Source organism: Pongo pygmaeus, chromosome 10, assembly GCF_028885625.2.
Source record: "Pongo pygmaeus isolate AG05252 chromosome 10, NHGRI_mPonPyg2-v2.0_pri, whole genome shotgun sequence".
NCBI classification, from domain to species: domain Eukaryota; kingdom Metazoa; phylum Chordata; class Mammalia; order Primates; family Hominidae; genus Pongo; species Pongo pygmaeus.
Window position 1 is genome coordinate 19039554 of NC_072383.2, and position 12252 is coordinate 19051805.

General features: G+C 35.5%; 1 protein-coding gene across 1 annotated transcript in view; it reads left to right on the top strand.

Moving 5' to 3' along the window:
• PIK3C2G (phosphatidylinositol-4-phosphate 3-kinase catalytic subunit type 2 gamma) overlaps positions 1-12252 on the top strand; it is a 379881-nt gene that overhangs the window by 270707 nt on the left and 96922 nt on the right. The window lies entirely within an intron of this gene.

Below are 12252 nucleotides of genomic sequence, written 5' to 3' on the forward strand. Positions count from 1 at the left end.
CTAGAACAAGCTTGTGTTCCCTTTTCCAAAGAGCAGAAAGGAAGCAATGTGAATGTCTAGCAGAAGGCCTTAGTCAGTGTTTCTGCAGCATGTCATTGTTTGCTAACCAGCCTCTTCATCTAACAGATTGCTCAATAAGAGGTCATTGAAAAGAGCAAGAGCTGACATAAATAAATTGGTTGTTCTACTTGAACTATGTCCAGAAAAACAATTTGGAAAAAGAGATTTATGATGAGATATGTACTCACTACTTTCATATATAAGACAATACAAATATTGGGATATTTGGTCAAAGACCTGTGACTGTCTTTTGCTTTTAATCTATTTTTTTATTAAACAAGTCTAGCAAAACACTGATGTATATCAAGGTAAGAATCTGGGCAGAATATGATTAATATCAGACCCCAAATCTGGTCAAAAGGACAGTACATTTTATAAGATCTTTTTGAATTTTTCTTTTTAAATGGATATATAATTCCTGGCAAATTTTAGGTGCTCAATAAATGTTAGCAGTAATTATTTTCCTACAAACAGGAGAGAAAAACTGCATTCTTTCTTTCCTGTAACCTCTTAATTGTGGTCTTGAGTCTAATTTTTAATTGTTCTAATATTTTCCACTGGAAATTTATAAACAGAGATTATATTCTTTTAAGTGGAATGTATGCTTTAAAGAAAATCATGATTATAATAAAACCTCTTCCAGGTTTTACTTTTTCTCTCACCCTTCCAGAATATACAGCAAGAAATTGCTTCCCATTCTAATGGTGGCAGTGCGGCTTCATGGGGATGTCGTACACACTCGGGGAATTTCACTTGGCTCAGAGATTTCTGTTTCATGAACTTGAATGGGTGTGCTGCCCTTGTTGTTGAAAAGAGGCAAAGTGACAGAATCACAAAATATTACAGCTGGAAGAGCCTTTATAGTTTATTTATTCTGACAGTAGACATTCAAATGACAAAACTGAGATACAGAGAATTGGCTTGCCCACAATTAGTAGAAGTAGCAAGAAACAGTGTCTGGTCCCTCTAGTCCTGGGTTTTTCCAGTACTCAATATTGGAAATTATATGACTATGGAACTCCAGGAAGAGTTGTTGCAAAAAAACAAACAAACAAACAAACAAACAAAAAACCCTACCTTCTTGCTATCTAGTTCATTAGAGATCCCTTAAGGGAGTCCAGCAGGTTGTCTTAGTCTTGAAAAATGCCCTTTAATAGTACAATGACCTCTGAAAGAAGCATTTGTTTACATCTACTAACAAAATCCCAAGTAATTGATGTTTGACTGTGGCCAAAGACATTAGCTTGAAGACTTGGGGAGGTATTTTAGACCCTTTATTTCAAGGATCAGAAACTCTACAGTTATCTCAACTAATGGGGATGGGTGCCTTGCATGAGAAAACCCAGGGAAAGCCTCAGGAAGAACAGAAGGGCAGCATCACAGAGTCTGGAAGGTCCTTCAGAATTGAAGGCAGCTCCAGGGACCACATCAGCAGGAACTTACTCCTCCCCCTCTGACTGTTTAACCCGAATACAAAACTCCATCCCATGCAGGTGGGTTTACATGGTACCAAAAATAGCCCCCTCAGGGTATCCCTTCAGGAGAGGATCTGAGTAGGACTCTTTTCTTTAAAATGGCTGCAGCATGGCAGATACAATGATTGACATGTCAGTGCGGCTGGGTGGGAAGACAAAGGAGGAGCATGGAGAAAGCTAAGGAAGGTAGAGAAAAGGAATGCAAAGTTGGGCTGCAAGGCCTGTGTTCGAGATGTGTCATTGTGTGGGCAGAACAATTATAGTGCTGTAGCTTACTATTAGTCCCTCCTGAAAAAGGAAAAGCCATATATGTATTTGGATGAAAAAAGTTCTTTCAGGCCCTGGCCAAAAGAAAAATATAAATAGGCTTTATTCATCTGCCAGAATTCCATCTCTTCCTGTCCCTCTACTTCATGGGACACACCGAGATCTGTAAAGAGCATAATCTTGGATATCAGTGATCTTGCCTATGGTGAGTCATCTCCCCTTCCCATCCAAGAGGACATGAACTAATGTGAAAGTAGATCTGAAGCTAGAACCTCATGGCAGTGAGGCGGACCTTGTGATCCTGCCTGCATATCTCTGCCAGGCCAATCTTCCCACTTACCAATGTTATGTGGTATGTTCTGTTAATTAAACTTCTTTCTATGACTTTGGAATAAAGAACTTGTTCTCCATTGAAGCCTTAAAAGGCATCAAATTATATAAACTAGGACACATCATTTCTCAGTTCAATAATTTTCCTTGGTGTGCCATCTCCTGTCCCTCACTTCCTAGGACCTTATAATCTGATTGTCTTTGTCAAGGTTTATCCAAGTACCTGCCCTCTGTCTCCATTATTCCACGTGAATCCTTTTCTGGATAGGCCATTCTCTCCATGTACATTCATTCCTGCATTGTCTGTTTAACTCACATCGCTAGCCTCACTAGAAATGCTCCAATGGAATCATAAAATTTCTGGAATACAGGAAGATTCTGATCTAACTTTTAATCCCACCCATCCCTTGATATTCTGGACAGCTAGTACCTCCTCCATGAAACCTTATCTGATCATTCCAGTACTTCCCAATCTTTTCTTCTACAATTCTCTTGAACATGCCATCTTTTGTGCTGTCCTTAATTTATTACTGAATTACATACTGTCTTGTATATCAGTTTAATTAATATATTGATGAGTTACATCAATTTCTCCCAAGTAAAGCAGGGAATGTATTCCCAATTCTAAGAATATCTGAATATGAAACAAGCCCTATTTAACAGAAAATACAATTTAAACATCAAATATCAAGTATATAAAGAGCATATAATAATAACTACAACTTAATGCAATGCTTCTTGTGTGTCAAGCCCTGTTCTAAGTGCTTTTCTTACAGTAATGTATTTAACTGTCATAACAATCCTATGAGGTATTAATATCTTTATCTACATTTTTATACTAGTGAATTGAGACCCCAGGGAAGTTAAATAATTTACCAGAGAACATTCTCTATGCTCAAAATCACCTCTTCCATATGTGGGCTCTCAGGAATGTGCTGTTTTGTAATTCAGACCACAGTCTTCTCAAGGTTTTTCAGAGCCTGCATTGGCTGAAGTTTAACAAAGATATATTCTTCACCCTTTCTCAGGCACTAATCCTCTTATCCAGAATACCTCAAGCATCAGCAGAGAACAGAAGTTCCTTCCTGGAACTGTTATCTCTATGCTACCACAAGGAGTCCCCTGGGTGTTTGGTTCCAGATCTGCTTTGCAGTCTTGAGAGACCCCTAATAAATGGTAATTTGGCTGCTGACTTCCTGGAAGTCACCTTCCTTCCTTTTCCTTTTGTGGCCCATTCCACAATGCCATGAGCCTCTCTCTACTTTTTTTTCTTCTCAGAGAAATATCCCATGAGGCTCACTATCCCCTAACTTCCAAGAGCCCATCTCAGTCATATTTTTTAATCTTAAAGTCTCAATTACATACCTTTATTTTTAGATATGATTTAATGTGCAAATAGCATATCTGTTCAATTTCTGTCTGTTTCTTGCTCAGCATATATACATCAAGCACTGAGGATCTTTTCTATCACACATCCCATCTAGCACTATGAACAATCTCTTACAGAGAGGCCAGCAGCCTCCCTTAATTGTAACTGTAACTACCATTTAGAAATGTTTCCTGAGATCTATCATTTGTATATTATAAATTTCTGAAACAAATTATGTATTATGTCTTTTGGAAATCCTTAAACAATGAATAGAGTGAATTTATTAAAGTAGCCTGGGATAATTAAAAACAACTTTAATGGAACTCTGAATAACAGGATATCCATGACTCAAATAACTGTTAAAAATAATGTAGACTTGTTTACTTTGTGTAAATAATATTGTTATTTTGTGCTGTGTTCTCTGATATCACATGGATTTTAAAACTTAGGGAGACTAAATGCAGACCTCATTGCACATAATTCACCAAAAAAAAAAAAAAAAGGTTTGTCATAGATCCATCATTGGTGTCTTGGTGCTTCAATGAGTGGCATTAATCCATAGATAGATAATTGATAAAAGTATATTATATACATATAATATGAACCCCTCTATATTTAAACTCCTTGTTCTTTTTATTTCTTTGTTCTGATAGGCTAAAAGTATTTTATGCCACTGTTTATTGTGATACAACTACTAAGTTACAGACAAAAGTAAGACAAGAAAACCTCTTCTTCTTTCTCCACCAGGCTCACAGATTGGGATCCCGAGCCAAGACCAGGCCATCTGAGACATAACATGTGTGGCTACTTTAAGTTCCCTGGTCTTAACTACAATATTAGCACTAAGAGGCTGCCCCTCTTGACCCTATTTGAGACTTGAAAGAAATAAACAGCTTTTTCCTGTCTCTTGGAGGATGTACTTTATTTATGAACAACCCAAGATTTTTCCTCACTCCTGGACATATCCATTCTAGGTCAAGAGCTGATCCTAAGAGTTTCAGGGAATGCTGCATACTGTGTGGCATTAAAAATTCTGTACAATTAATGGTATTTAGAGGGAAAATGGAAAGTTAAATTGGTTTGCTGGCCACAAATGCTTTTCACATCATCATCAACTACTCTGTTTCCCTTACTCTCTTCCACTCCCCTTACAGCTGAGTGCTGTTGAATAGAATCAAGAAAGTATCATGACACAGTCCACTGCAGATTGATACTCTCATGTAATATCTCTGCAGAGACCACTGCTAGGCAACAAAGGCAGCCATCCATTAAAATGTTGTCCAAAAGGGTTATTTCAGAAATTTCAGTCACTCTCAAACCTCGGGTTAGCTGTCCTCATAAAGAGCTAACCTATTTCACAGACCAGACTGGGATCATTAAGCGTAAACTTCCCTGCCTACCTCCCCTCCCACATACAGATAGTGCTTTTCATTCTATCCATTTTCTCCTCCAAGAGAGTGAGAGGACATTTTTCAAGTATGCTCAGATATTCCAGTTGGCCTGCCATATAAATTCTCATTTAGTAAGTATATGATCTGCTCTTCAGCTAAAACTGAAGCCAGCTTGAAGCAAAACAAAACCCCACACTTCAAAAAACAAAACTCAAAACAAAACAAAAAGACAAATTGTTTGCATTCTTGAGCTATTTTGACAGCAAAAGAACCCTGTCTGGTAGCCTTAGATTAAAGGCTCTACATGGAGTCAAACGGTAAGCTAACAAATCCCAGAAACCAATAGGGCTTGGCTAGTTTCTAGTGGAAACACACAGGCCTTCTAGTCTGTTTACCTCTGCTTAGCTATTCTATTGTTCCCTGCCCATTGCCCAATATTCCCCAGTGTAAATTCCAGAGAAAGGCAAACTGTTTGACTTAATTAGTTGTCTTTGTCCTTACTGGACAAGTTCCTTCATGCGAAGCCACAGTGGATTTCGTTGCCCAGCCGTATTCCTGTCATAGGCCACCCTTTCACAGAAAAATAGCCTAGAGCTTCTTCTGTGAACTTTGAGCTGTGAGGGAAGTCTTAGGAGGGGCCATTAGGCAGAATAGGCACAGTGACCATCCAACAAGTACAACTTTGAAGCCATTGGAAATGTGGATGGCATCCAGAGAGTGTACCTGGCCTCCACATCATAGACACAGGAGGCAGAGTCCCTGCACCACTGAAGGTTTGCAGACTCAATTTCAGAAATTCTTTGTTCCCCTCGTTCCTCATTTATTTCTCATGGCTAGGGTGTGAGACAAGACTCTTTATGCTCAAATGTCTTAAAACATAGTTCAATGATTTTATATCTTGTTTCTCTTCAAAACTGAGAAATAGCACATGAGATGGAAATGCAAATCCTTGTATACTTTTATCATTAAATTTTCTTATTTTTTTTACTGTGATGCAAACTGTGGTTATAATTCCACAAATAAGAGCCAATGTTTTCCTTTGTCTTAGCTTAACAATTGATACCTACAGAAATAAACACTACCAAGGGGAGATGGGGACACAGAACCAAGAGAAAATAACAATCAAGAAGTCCAGCTTTTCGTAAATAAGAAAGTAGATTCAAAGGAAAATGTAAATTAAAACAAGTAGAAATTTCTCCTCTCATTGTGAAAGTCTCCCATTATTTTTAGTTATAATAACAAACCTGAACTAAATTAACTTTATAAACTATTTTTAACTGCAGATATAACCACTTATAATATCTGTACTTCCTAAGTTGCATGGCCCAGTCACAGTCATTATGATGTTTGATAGTGTGGTTGCTGTTCTAAATTTCTGCAGTAGGGGAAATGCTGTTTTTGAATTATATGAATTAAACTGAGAATTTGCCTAAATTGCCTAAATTCCAAGTCAGGATACACCTTAGCTGTTAAGCTTTGAAAAAAGATATCGTAAACTCTTCAGGAGACTATCAGTCTAAAGGTTAAAAGCATTTGAAAAGTTTAATGTACCCACCAAGAGTACCAAAAATCATTAGTGAAAAAAGATGAATAGTCCAGATGGCGCTGTTTCCCAACAGCTGTTTTATGCACAACAGCGCTGTGTATCTGTTAATCCCCATTGGTATTTCTGACCCTACGCATTGCATACAATTACTATATACCAGTGATTTAACAAGCAATTAGGCTACAATCGTTTACTATTTTAAAACATATTTTTCACATTTTAAAGATTTTTATTACCTTAACTATAGCACCATTTATCACTATTGATTTTTCTTTACTGTTAAGGTTTATTGTTTTGCTTTGCATACAACTTCCTTTTAATATCATTAATAAAATAAGATGGCTTTGGGAGTGGGAACTGAAAACTGGAATATCATTTCACTGGCATATCACTTTATTCATAGTAAGACTAGCCCATCAACCCTTCACTGGTTCCTTGATTCAGTTTGTTCTGATTTGGTCAATTTCATAAGGCATCTATCTAAAAAGGTAAAAGAATGATCCACTCCCAGCCAAGTCCACAGAGCCTAAAACTCTTGTTTGAATGCAGTTTGGTGCCTGTGATGACATTTACGTAAGACTAGCTGAACTTGTAGCATGAATTCTGAAGTCTTGAAACCTCAACTTGGAAAACAACTAAGACCTTTAAGTTTGTTAGTCTTTAAGCCAATATCTAAACTGTAAAGCAGGAGAAAGGGGATGGGGAGAAGAAAGAAAATAAGAAAATAAACGCTAAAGATGCTGCTTGTTCTAATCCTTACCTAATATCTCTCTTGTAGGAGTTCAAGAGAGCACCACAAGCCAGTTACCTTTTAACAATAAATTTGTACATTTATTTTCTCTTGTATCCCTCTTTGTAAAGTTTGCTACCTTTTAGACTCATATGCATTTATTTCTTTACTCATTGGTAGTATATTTTCTGAAATAATATTTGCTTAATACTATTTCATTTCCAAAGACTTTTCCTACTTTTTCTAATTTGATCCTATCAATGATTTTGGGAAATGGCATGGTTTAGTAATCAGTTATGTTTTATAAATACAGCAATTGAGTCTCCTGAAGTCATTCAAAATGACTTTCTTGAGATCACTGGCATGAGTCATCAACTACATTTTATAGATGCAACAGTTGAATATCCTGAAATTGTTCAACAATGACTTTCTTGAGATCATGGGTAGACCTAGTGAGTACAGATTAGAACAAGGTTTATTCCTTGCATAATGAGTGCTCTTCCCAGGACACAACTATGCCAAATCATATGGAAAAAAGTCCTGCATATGGAACTCTTAATGTCCTGACTGTCAGATAAATATAAATGTTCTGTAACTTTAGTGTCTTCAGATTAGTTGAAAGACCATCATAAGAAAAACATCTACATGCTTACAGCTATGTTTCTCAAATTGGCATACCATGCTATCAAAGCCCCAAGGATTAATATGACATATCCTTTTTAGTATCGTATTTTGTTTAAAGGATTAGAATATCAACTTTAAAGTTTGGAGTCAAATGTGTACATACACATTAGATACATGTGCAACCAAAATCATCATGTGCTCCTTTTTCCATGTGTGCAATTTTGAAGTTTTAAGAATAAAAGTGCATAGAAATGAATCATTTTATCATGTACTGAGAATACATTAGCAATGATTGTCACTGAGCTCATTTAGGAATAGTAAACTTTTTTGCTTAAAAAATATGTGTTTGAATACTTAGTGCAGTATGAATTTGTAGTAAAATAGGAATTATCCGAAAGCATACTTCATAAGCTTAAGTAAAAGAAAGCACTGGTCATATATTTCAGAGATTACAAGTTCAATGCCGAACTACTGATTTTCTTTGTGCAATAAAAGAAACTATGACAAAGTTGTATTAATTCATTGTTCCCCTTGAATGATTAAGAGTGACTTGTAAAGCTGGACACTCAGTCAGTAACTTCAATACAAAAAAACAAAGTAATGTGTTTCTTGCACATGCCAGAATACTGCAATGAAATGAAGTTTGAGATTTAGATGAAGAAATTTGTTCATGGGGGGTGAGTCAATTGCAACTCTTCCTGTATTTATATATTATAAACTTACAGTATCAGTGGTAAAATAAAGAATGTTCTCATGCAAATTCCTTCACAGAAGCCTTATGAGAAATATTTTCCTGTGACTATTAAAGATACTGACCATTGAAACAGTTATTCTATCCAACTGCCAAATATATGAACAATTTAAACTGTAAATTGAAGTATGCACTCGTAGAAATCTCCATCAGGTGTTGCCTAAGAACCTTCGTTCAACTGCCAATGGCATTGTAGTCATCTCTCCTCAATGCTTATTCTGATGTAGCTCATAAAGCAGTGAAAAATGTGTGCCATTTGTAGTCACATATCAACATAAATGTGAATTTATATTTAATTTGAGAAAAAATAATCTGCCTAGATGCTGAACCTGACAGAGAAGATCTGAGCTCTGGATTCAGCTCAGTTTTCTGAGACTGATAGACTCAGTTGCCCATTCACACACACAGTGCTAGGAAACCTGTTAGAAGCAATTGTTTCTGATGATAAGCAATTAAAATATTTAGTTTATATAAAAAGTGCATATATTATGAAGTAGAATACAATGTATACACATTTTTTAAGACAGGACCTAAGGTTTAAGAAATTTTATGCTTATTATAGGTCCCTTTAGATTATGTTCATTGGCAGATAGAAATATGTTACTTTTTTTTACCTAAGGGTTATTTCTATGTAAAAATCAAAGGATCATTGTCTTAGTACCTTTGATCCACCTGAGAATTCCACAAGTTATTGGCTTATTTTTCTCTGAAAGACAAAATTGAATTATTGTTTGCTTTTTAAAATCCACAGTGAGAGCAAAGACTAAGGAATCAGATAAACATGAGTAGAATTCTTCAGTTACTACTTCTTAGTTGATGTCACCTTTGGTATGCATTTAACTTCTCCTGGTCATTTTCTTATCTATTGCTGAAATAATTTGACTGCTCTTCTCTAAGGATGAAAAGATTAACATGAAGCATTTAGTGTACTACCTGCCGAGGGATATATACTTCCTGAGGGCAGAAATCTGGTTTCTCTTCTTTACCTCCCAGCACATAGAATAGTGCCTAGCAAGGGAGGGTTAAAAGTGTTTATCAAGACTGCTTGGAGACTTCCCTTAGGAAACTTAAGAGCTAAAATCCTCCCAGCTGCAGCTTTATTCCTGTAATATAAGGATAATCCAAAGCACAATCCTGCTAATACTGCCATTAAACAAAATAAATCAGGGAGCTATTACTTGGATAAATTAGATCCTCACAGAGGCCTGAAACCTACTACACTCAGAGCCCTAGTCCCAAGTCCAATCATAGTTAACAGCACTGTTTTGTCTGACCCATTAAGTCTGACACCTGAGAGATAGGAGATGGATTTGAGTGAAAGTCTGCCCCCAAACCATGGGCTGACCATGAAGTCTCACCCTTCATCTTCAGCCTTCTTACATCCTAACTGTTGGGCAATGTAAGAATATTGGGCATAGTTGAGATTTTGTGAGGGTGAGTTCATCAAAACTTAAAATTTATGATTCACAAAACTTAAAACTGATATCTTCATGAGAAATGAGTACATGCTGTCACCCTAAAGCTTTTCACTCCAGCAAATAAAATGTGTTCAGTAAATATTTGTTGGATCATTGTTCAATGAATGAATGGTGGAGTCTCCATAAATCATGATTAATATTATACTCCTACTATTATTATTATCCTCATGTCTTTAAAGTGCTGATGAAGAAATAATGTTTTGTACTGCACTGTGTACCTATAAATTCACAAGTGCAAACAACATCTTTAGAAATGGTGAACACTGGGATGAATAATGGGATCAGAGTCATATTTTAACTTTCTTAGCAAGTTTTGGCCTAAATTGATGTACAATAGTGGAAAAAATTGGAATTTATTCAAAAAAGTTTCAGACCAGAACAAGATAAATGGCCTTGAATTTTTATGAAATTGAAAGGAAAATTATTAAACATAATCAAAGTACATTTTTAACATTGAGGACATGGCAGATTAGTTGTAAAGAAGGCATTGCATGATCACTTTGATAGACGCCAACCCAGAAAAGTCATACTGGATTACATTCAGCATCCATTCCTCCTGGAAAATTTTAGTATACTCAGAATAGATCCAAGCTTAGATAAGCATCATACTTTCAAAAGTTAAAAATGATAAGCATTCTCATTAATGGTGGGGAAAAGATAGTATCTTCTATATTGATAATAAAGCTCTCTAATTAAACTTTGTTATGTAGTTATTTTTTCAAGTGAATAATACAATAATTAATACAATCCCAGAGAATTAACACACACACACACACAAGCAAATCAAAATAACAAGAATTTAGTAAAATAAGTGGTTACAAAGTAAACATTTAAGACTCAGTATTTTAAAAATTAAAAAGAAAATATATGATCACCTAAATAGATACAGAAAATGTAGTTAATAAAATGTAGAACCATTCATTTAGGAAAAAAATAGAAATAGAAAAGAATGTCATTAATGTATAGCTAAAAACCTACAGAAAACATTACGCTTAACAGTAAACATTGAAAGTTTTTCCTTTGTAATCAGGAACACACCAAATATGGTTGCTATCACCACTTCCATTTAATATTGAAGTGGACGTCTCTTAGCCGTGCAGAGTGACAAAAACAGCCACTACCATTATTTGCAGGTTACATGACTGTGTACATACAAATTTCAAAAGAATATGCATATGTTGTTAGAATTAATAAGAGTTAAAGATCTACTCATATATTATCAAATATGCATTAAAAGTTAGTAAAAGATAGCGTTTATGCCATACAAAATATGCCAAACCAAAGAATAACTCCAACAAAAAATATGCAAGACCAAACTAAATAGAACAATATACCACATTCGTGAACTGAATGTCTTAATACTATAGAGATGTTAATATTCTCCAAATTGATTTGTAATTTGCATACAGTACATTCAAAATCCTTACCTATTGGTTTTGTGTGTTGGTGAACTTGATAAGCTAATTCTAAAATATATTTAGGAGGTCAAAGGGCCTAGAATAGTGAAGAACCCCCTAAAGAAAATGAGGTAAAATAATCGTTCTTCTGGATTTCAAGATGTACTATAAAGTTCCAGCTATTTAGGATAGCGTAATACTGACACAGAGATAGAAAAAGAGATAAATGCAACAAAATGAGGAGGCCAGAAACAGGCTTGTGTATATACAGTCCCTTGGTTTTGGACAAAGTTAAACAGTAAAGAAAAAAATGTCTTTGCAATTTAAAAAATTGTTACATTAAACATTATTCATCCATATTTGGAGAAACCATGTAGCCATTTAAAAATATGATTTAATGCTATGTTCTGAATTAGAAAGATTGTTCGGTCATTCAACAAATATTTTTGGATCACTTACTATATACCAGTTACTATTAATTTTTCCCTGTAAAATATTAAGTTAACAAAAACAAATTGCAACATTACATACAATTGTGATTCTTCTCTAACTCTCATCTCACACAAAGTCAAATTCTTATGCAATTGTGCCCTTTAGGTCTTTGATTCCCTTCTTTCTCTACTCACTTTGTGTCAGCCACACTGCTGTCCTCTTGCTGCTCATCAAACACTCTAGTCATTCATCTACCTCTGAGCTTGTGGACTAGCTGTTGCTTCTGCCTAAAATGCATTTCATCAGAATTCCCATGGCCTACTTTCATGGCAAGTTAAAGTCTTTGTCAAACCATTCAGCTCATCTTTTCAGTGAGATGAGCACTTTTCAGTGGGCATCCTA